Consider the following 9,011-nt stretch of genomic DNA (forward strand, 5'->3'; position numbering starts at 1 on the left):
ATATAAATTCTGAAATTTATAATCTATAAATTTTATTTTAATATAATACAATTGATTTCATATAATATAATATCTTAGTTAGTCAAAATACCCCTCTTTATATTTTAAAAAAAATAAATAAAGATCATCATAACTATTGGTTCACAAATGGCGGGAATTTCGTGAGGTAATACAAAAAATGAATGTATATTTTTATTTATATCATCTCGAATTCGCGCTGATTGTAAATGCAGGGTAAGTAAAAAAAATAATATATAATAATGGATGGATGGATAAAATATATAATTTCGATTATTATTATTGCATAATGACATTTGACTACCCCCCAAAAAAATCGGTTTCTATATAACACGATTAAATAATAAATTTTAATTCATAAATTTATATCCGACGGTAATAAGAAGAGGTTTAATCTAATTTTGCGAGATTTATTATTCACGCAGGCGTTCGATATTTTTTCCAAGTGGCATAGCTTGAGCTTGCACAGATTGTCGCAAATTATGAGGCATTGGGTAAAATTTAACGGTTTAACATCTGTCAGGGGAATTATATATTAAAAATCTAAATCAACAAATTGATACCAATTATCTATTCAATCGTATATACTATATTTCATTTAATAAACAGACCATAGTTGTTAAAAAGATATTTATACAAATTTTTCGATATATATATAAGATACATCTATATTTATAATCATGTAAAAAGTGCGCATAATGCTAAAATTCAAAATCTGTTTGTTAAAACTTAGAGAACTGATCTAAACATATTTATTTATTCAGTTCTGTATCTAATTTATGATAATGGGGAAAAAAAACTATTATTATATTTATATCAGAGACCTGCAGAGGTACCATTTGCATGGTCGGGCCCGGATTTTTTTTTTCAAAAAATTTTTTCTTGGCCCGGGTTTTATATTTTTAGATTTAAAAAAATTAAAATATCTGATTTATATAGTAAAAATGATAAATTTAGCTAAAAAAATGATTAAATTACCCGCCATTAGGCATTGAGTTTCGAATTTTTCATAAACAGTAACAAATTTAGTAAATTCGCAATTTTTGTCCTGAATTTCGGCGGCCAAAATTTTTAGAAACAGCTTTTCGTAATATGATAATGACCTTTATTATTTTTGTTTTAAAAATATACATAAAGATAAATTGATTAAGGGATAAGCATGAAAATGTTTTAAAATAAATTCCAGTTTCTCGAGTTTTTCTTATAGTCAGAGTAAACATAATTTAAAGATTTAAGGAAATTTACTTAAGCATAAGTATCATATTTAAACATTATTATAATTATATTATATCATTACACGATATTTCAACATTTGCCACTGTTTTGCTGGCAGTGTAGCTAATAAATAACCGCCATAACAATTTTAGATATATATATTCCAATCAAGCATATCACAAATTGGATAATTTCTTTTAAGGCAAACCATTATAAAGCGAGTATATATTCAATAAGTAGATTACACAGATCTGATATTTTAAAGCAGGGAAACAACTCTCCTTTTAAATTTCGTTATACAACCACCTTTTTAATTTTATATCCTTCTCTAAATTATAGGGAAAAACAAAAATAATTAAATTTTTTCATATTAATAATTATGTCCTCTTATGATATTACTTCTAACCTTTTTTCACGTGACTATTGTGAGGATTCCACCTATTCAGTCGAACAATGCGATTTAATTTTGCACCCACATTTTCTACTATACTGCCTTTACTTCATTTTTTTACCTTTATTATCAAATAATCTGGCCCAAATTATTTGTCATAGATATTTTATTCCTTTCTCTTCAAAAGGTAGAATAGCACTGCCCTTTGGTTTTAAAAAATCTAATGCCACTCTAGTCCTTCGACCCAAAAATAAGTCTACAAGAGTTATACCTCCTCGGTTCCTGGAATCATTATATTATAAATTGGTAATCCCAAACAGAAAGATATTTCTTGTTTGTTCAATCCAATTTTTCGTAATGGCTACAATCCTCTCAGCCTGACCAGTAAAGCTAAGATGATACGGCGGAGCCAAAACATGTTTTATTTATGACTCTACACAAAATTGTTAAAACATGCACTAATAAAAACCGCGCCTACATCAGGCACTGTAATTTTGGGAATCTAAAATTTGGTTCACAATTTTTGTAATATTTTAACAACAATTTTATTCTAAATCATGGGCTTCTTCAGATTCAATCCTCTTGGAATATGAATCCACTACTTTGTCCAAATAAAAAAAATCAATATGGACGTTCCCACGATGACTTAAATTTGGGCACACATTGTCCAACTCTTTATGAGGCATGGAGGCTCAGGTATTACATGGAACATATTTTTACAAGTACCAGACAAAGTATAATGTAATATGCGTTTGTAGATTTTAAAAAAACGTTTGAAAGTAAGTGGCAATCGATAACTGGCGAGAATGAGGAAGTTAAGTGTGGATGAATAGTTGGTATTAACAGTATCGATGAACAAGAAGGCACAAAGGTTCAAAGGATATTAAAAATAGAAATCTGTCTTGAGTTTCTTATTATGTATGATGGTATTTGAGGTGATCAGGGAGGTTTATAGTCATTGAAACACTTGCGTAACCGATTATCTCGTATTGAATGTATAGCGAAGGTGTTGTTTGGGGTTTTTGTAAGTTTTATTTTATCCCACCCCATTTTTGACAACCCTCTTTGTATATCTATTAACATTTGAAAAAATGAGTTTATCCAATCTGGGTAAAAAATTATATATATATACTTATTATGAGCAAGACTTGACCGAGAATTGTGTTAAATGAAAGGGGGGAAAATGAAAGAAAGATCAGCTAGGTCGACTTAGTGATAAATTGACCAACCCAGAATAGAGAATAAGGATTTGTGGTAAATGTAACAGATATTACAATGAAGAATTAAAATGTGTACGGTAAAAATATAAGCTAATGATAATATACGCCAAGAGTGCACTGTTTATTTATTTATTTTTTTAAAAATAATATTCAAACATGTCATTCATTTATTTATTATTATATATGAAAAAAAACTGTTGTTTTTTATAATCGTCTGCAGCCTAGTCGGTGAGTGCGTTAATCACGTTAGACCTGGATTCAAATCCAGCTAGGGTTATGTTTTTTTCTAAAGCCAACTTGGTGGTTTCATATTTGGGGAGATGATATATAGTGGATAGGACTCGACCACATGATTCCGTTAATATATATCAAATAGTAGTAAGTTTTATTATATTTTGACAAAAATTGGTCGTTGTTTATCAATTACCGTGCATTATAACTAGCCGATAATATTCACCGTGGTGAAGATAATGGGAACAACGCTAAGTTGGGAGATGGTTGGTGGCACAGTGCTAAAAGAAAAGTGAGATTGAGGAATTTGAAAGAGGATATAGGCAAATCTGGAACAAGCCATTATAACCGTATATAGTTATTAGTAATACAAAATTAGAGGAAAGAAGTAAAATAATTCGGACACTAATCCTACAAATTAAAAAAAAAGAAGACACTAATTATAATAAAAATAAATTATAATTTAAAAATTACTCGATGACCCTTTCCTCAAATTTATTGCTAGAGTGAATGTCCTCCAAAGCATTTCGAGCTTCGTCCATCCCTATTACGAACAATTTTTTAGTGATTTCACCCTGATTTTTCGTGCTAAAATCAGCATTCTCACTATGGAAGGAATGCTTGCAGAATTCCAAGGTTCTCCTACACATTTCTAGGGCTTTTCTTGCGTCACCAGTGAGAGCTGCTACCTGAAATATTTTGAATTTTATACGTAAAAATAAGCCATAAAAGTTAACAAAGAAATAATTTAAATATATCATCCATTTATTATAAAATCCAAAAAAAGACAGACAAAGAACTTGTTTTTATTTACTTAATCGCGAAATATTTCCAACTTCTTACGTTAAAATAAATAGTGAGTGAGATGAGAATATCCATTTCTCGTATCACGGTGTTTCTTTTTATTTAATTGTTCTTTTCAACCAATAAATAATAATTAGCAACAGAAATGCTGATTTAGCCTAATTGATTAGTTCGCATATTATAAGGTTCGGTTCCATCTTTCTTCTTGGTGGTTCGGTTAAATAATAAGCATAAAAACTTCCTTCTTTCATTGATTTAGATTTTTTTTTTAAATGTTAAACAAACTTTTCTGGCTATGAGCTGAATGCAATCAGGTTTAAACACGGGAATATTTCCCTTCGTATGACACTGCTTGAGGCGGGACGTGATTATTTCCTGCAACTGAGAATGATTGTAAGGTTGAAACGTTATTCTATCCAGACCCTTTTAATTAAATTAAATATAATTTTGCATTTGCATTTGTTTGTTACGTTTGCGCTTATAAGACATCGGGAGAATAAAAGAATGCACAAATAAAAAATAATATGTAAAATTATGTTTAAAAAAAACTAGTCTGCTTTGAATCCTTCCGCTCAACAATTTTTCCGGAAGGTCCATTGTGTTAGCCACTGTGATAACGATTAAATTCGGAGCGGTTTTAGTTAAAATAGCGGATTTCTTCTTATTACCATTATTGCCATGCATAGAGGGCGAGGATACATTGTTGTTGTTGGTGTTGAAAGGCCAGTCGAATAAATTGTAAACTATCTGTTGTTGACTCTTAGTTTTACATATCAAGTCTAGCTAAAAAATAGATAATTAATAACATTAATAAATTTAAAAAAATATATATAAATGTTTAAACATTCAGCTAAAGGCTATGTAAACCTTTTGTTTATAATTTTTGAGTTAGGTAAAATGATACAACACCTTATTTCAAGTTTACAGATTCGATTTTATGAAAATTACGTATAACAAAATTGGTATTATAGTGACTCATTTAAACATAAATTCGATTAATGGACGGGAAGAGAGGTATATTGCAAACAGCAAATTATGAGTTTGAAATATTACTACGAGGCCCCAAAAAATTATATTGCTTTACTTAAAAAAAAATAATATGTATTGAAATTGAAGCCTTTTTCTATATTCAGGAACTTCTACAATTCCATATGCCATTGGCGATATTAACCATCTCAGTCTTATCCACTAAAATTAGCAAAATGACTTTGCATCATCTCCCAGTATAAGTTCCTGCCTATAATCATAATATATGTGCCTTAAAATTGTCTGCTCGTAAAAAGTTAATCCTGGCATTCAACATTCAAAGGTCGGCACGGGTGGGCTGAAATTGGCTCGGGGGCTTTTTCTAACTTACCTTAAAATAAATTTTTGTACTTTTCGTCAAGCACGGTCTGTTATAATTTTTTACAAAGCAAAGAGTCTTTTTCATCACCAGGAAGCGTCAAAAAACATTAATAATTTATATAATAGTGCATAAAAAGTATTAAATTATTTTTTATAATGCGTGGCGATTTTTTACTCCCACGTTACCTATCGCGGATTAAAAATATATTTAAAATAATATATATATATGTAATATACACACGCTAACTTCGTCTATAAAAACGATGATCGATTTATTTTGTAAAAGAGAATTCTTTTTATTGCGAGGAGCATTACGATTATTTGAATTATCGTCTGCGGTATTACGAAAAAACTCTTCCAATTTAATACGAGCCTTTTCAGAAGATATTTTCGTGTTTCCATTAACTTTTGTCAAGTCGTTTTTATCAAAAATTTTCTGCAGGTTTAATATTTTACAAAATTAATTAAAAAATGGAATTAAGTGGAAAAAAAATATAAATATTGTATATAATTTATATATTTGTAAATGTTAGTATTAAAAGTTTTCTGATCTAGAGATTAACTTTTCTTTAGAGTTTGAAAAAAAAATTGGAAAACTTGATAAAAAAATCATCCTTGAGAATTCTCAAGAAAAAAACATCTTCATAGATCAAAAATTTTTGAAGATAATTTATTTTGAAGAGCATTTCAAAACTCTGTATAAAATTATGGGAAGCTGTATTATTTTTTAAAATTTTACTTATTCATCAGTTTTAATTTTATTTTTTGATATAAGTGTCCTGTTCGTGTGACATTTCTACGAAAAATAGATTATGCTGCAATTATAGTAAACGCGATTAGCGGATGCCAAATTTCTGGTTACCTAATTTACATAATCAAGCCAAATACTAAGTATATAATTTATAAATAGCGAGCGAAATTATGAAATCACGACAGCTGTTTACGTATACTTCAAAAAGAATTATCGCTCTGATGAATCGTCTGTGTCGGTCTACCGATTAATCTCGCATCGCTTAACGAATCGCGCTTACTATAAATATATCGTTTAGAGCGAACAAAAAAGTAAAAGTCTTTTTCCATCAAACAAAATCGATTTGGAACGTATGGGTTAGAAAGAACAAAATAAAATGGAGAAAATAAAACTAAATTCATTTTAAAACTTGGTATATTTTGACGTAGATATCTTGAGCCTTTCTCAACTTCATGCCATTGACCTCTACAAATATAGTGCCTTCGATATATTCATTTTGTTGGTTTAATTTTTTGGCGGCCATTTTATTCCTCGTGATTCCCAAGTCGTCAATAGATTGATAGACCGCGGCAGTTTTCCCAGTTCCAGGAACACCCGAAATATACATGCAACTTAGAATAATAAACAATTTAAATAAACGGTTTTCTTAGATATTTTTTATTGGTAATTTTTTATGTTTTGTCAGTTTATAATTTACATTTACGAACGTTTGTCCTAATTTTAATTCGAGAAGATTTTATTATTTTTAATCACATGATATAGATTTTATTTTGAGTGCACTTTTATGTAGTATGTGGATATTTGTAAGAAATAAAGAATGTCATTTAAAATATGAAGAAAATGTGAGAAACAATATTACATTTTTCTTTATCAATAAATAACTATTGTCACTTAATAATTACCAATAAAACATAACAATAGCATTTTCACCTATTTAAAAAGTAACATTTTAAACTATAAAAGTATCATTCTAAACTGGTTAAAAATATAAATAATTGATGAAAATACATAGAATTTATATATATATTATATTTAAATAACTATATTTATGATTGTAATTATAAATTTAAAGCTATGCTAACGTTTTATGAAAATATTAGCAATATTGAAAAATTTTAGTATGCCAACATAATCCGTAATTTCCACATTCCTCCCGCCCTCGTCAAAATAATTAATGCAACAAAAATTTGGAGCCCGAATTAAAACCTTTAGAAAATTATAGGAACAGGAAATCATTTTTAGAAATTACAGGAAGCGGAAAATGATTCTAAGAAATTTTTTTTAATGTGACAAATTTCGCAATCAAAAAATTCACGGAATTATTTTTTTAGTCTTATGTTAATCAGTTGAAAATGTTCGTTTTTTTAATTAAAATCGCCGGTTGAACAAGAATCACGCGAGATTATGACATTAAAATAAAATTGAACGCCATGAATGTTCGAGAAATCAAAATAGTCGCTATAATAATAATCGCCGCTTTCGAATCAAGTTCTAAGCCCGTGTCCAGTTTCGACTTATTTTCAATACTGGCTAGAAAGCTTTCTAACTAGGACACCCTATTTTGGTTTGTTAGGCTGTTTAGTCGAGCTTAGAAATAAGTCGAACCATGACACTCATACTAGGTCTATGCTTCTCTAAATCTTTTTTTACTAGGACATCTTCTATTGGATTAAAATCTTCCTCCCTTCCTGATTCAAGTCATACTAGTAAAGCCAAACCGTTTGTCTGGTGGAAAGAAAAAATTTGTCGATTTAAATATGACAGGGTAGGAGCATTGTCTCGTTGAAAAATAAAATTTCCTCTCGGAAACCATACATTTGTCAAATGCGATGAACTTCTATCTCTAGAATATCTTGCTATTTGGATAAAATTTATAAATTTTTTCTAGCAAACACATTTTGCCTAATATTTTTCCCGTCAAACAATCCCATAAACAATATTTAAAACTTGAGGACCCTTTTATGACAGTCCTCTCTTGCCGGTAAGTCAACCAAAGTTTTATTTCTTTGTCGTAAAAATGGCAGAATTAGATAGTTTTTTTTAAAAAATATACTTTATATAAAATAAAAAAGCCATTAAAATGACCAATCGGATGTAATATCACTGTCATATGAATGCCTATTTTTTTTCTAGGGTAGGCATAATTATTCGTTAGGCATAATTAATTCAATTTTTTTTAAAAAAAATTTTTTGCGTATACTTTAAATAATTATTCGTTTTTATTCGATAAAATTAATTGGCAATAGTGATCTGCAAACTAGGCCCCATACGCGGCCCGAACGGGCTATGGGCCGGGTCTAATATTTTAAAAAAAATTCAGGACGGGTCGGGCTTGGAATTTTTTTAAATATATCTAAATTCTAAATATATCAATTTTATGTTGAATATTTTATTTAAAATTAAAATATTAAATTTTATTTATAGAAACTAGATGCCATCTGACATATATCCTTTATTTTGAGTATTATAATTTTAAAAATAAATTTTCTATATTTAAATAGCCGGCAAATCTTTTTTTTAAATTTCGAGCCGGGTTTGAAAAATTAGGCCCTATGCAGATAATTAATTGGTAAGTCACTAAAACTAGGAAAATTTATTAATATTTTCACCACCAGACTTGCTGGTAAAGGGTGGCCTGAAGCCAGGATGAATTGGAAAATTTTAAGTTTAATATTTCAAGGAGGCCCTTGATTTGGGTTTCATGAGAAACTAGCAAAGAAATTGCTGCATTTGAAGATCGGTGAGGATCTCAGGGCGTAGAGGTTTTGGGTATATTCAAATAGCTTTTGATTAAAAAAAAGGATTGATGGGCGAAGGAATTTGTTTAAAAAAGTTTTGATGGTTTCACTGTTCCAAGATGGTCATCTCATCTGTTGATGACGTGGTATGTGGTGTCTAATGAAATGGATGTAGAATTTAGGAAGCAAATCTCAATTTGGGAAGATTGAATTAGTCCTGTAAAATGTGAGATTCTCTATGATGAGAGGGATGGACAGGATTGTGGAAAGGTTTCCCACAACAAAATGTAGTTTAG

Source organism: Gordionus sp. m RMFG-2023, chromosome 4 (assembly GCF_954871325.1).
Source record: "Gordionus sp. m RMFG-2023 chromosome 4, tfGorSpeb1-WG-v2, whole genome shotgun sequence".
Lineage (NCBI taxonomy): Eukaryota > Metazoa > Nematomorpha > Gordioida > Chordodea > Parachordodidae > Gordionus > Gordionus sp. m RMFG-2023.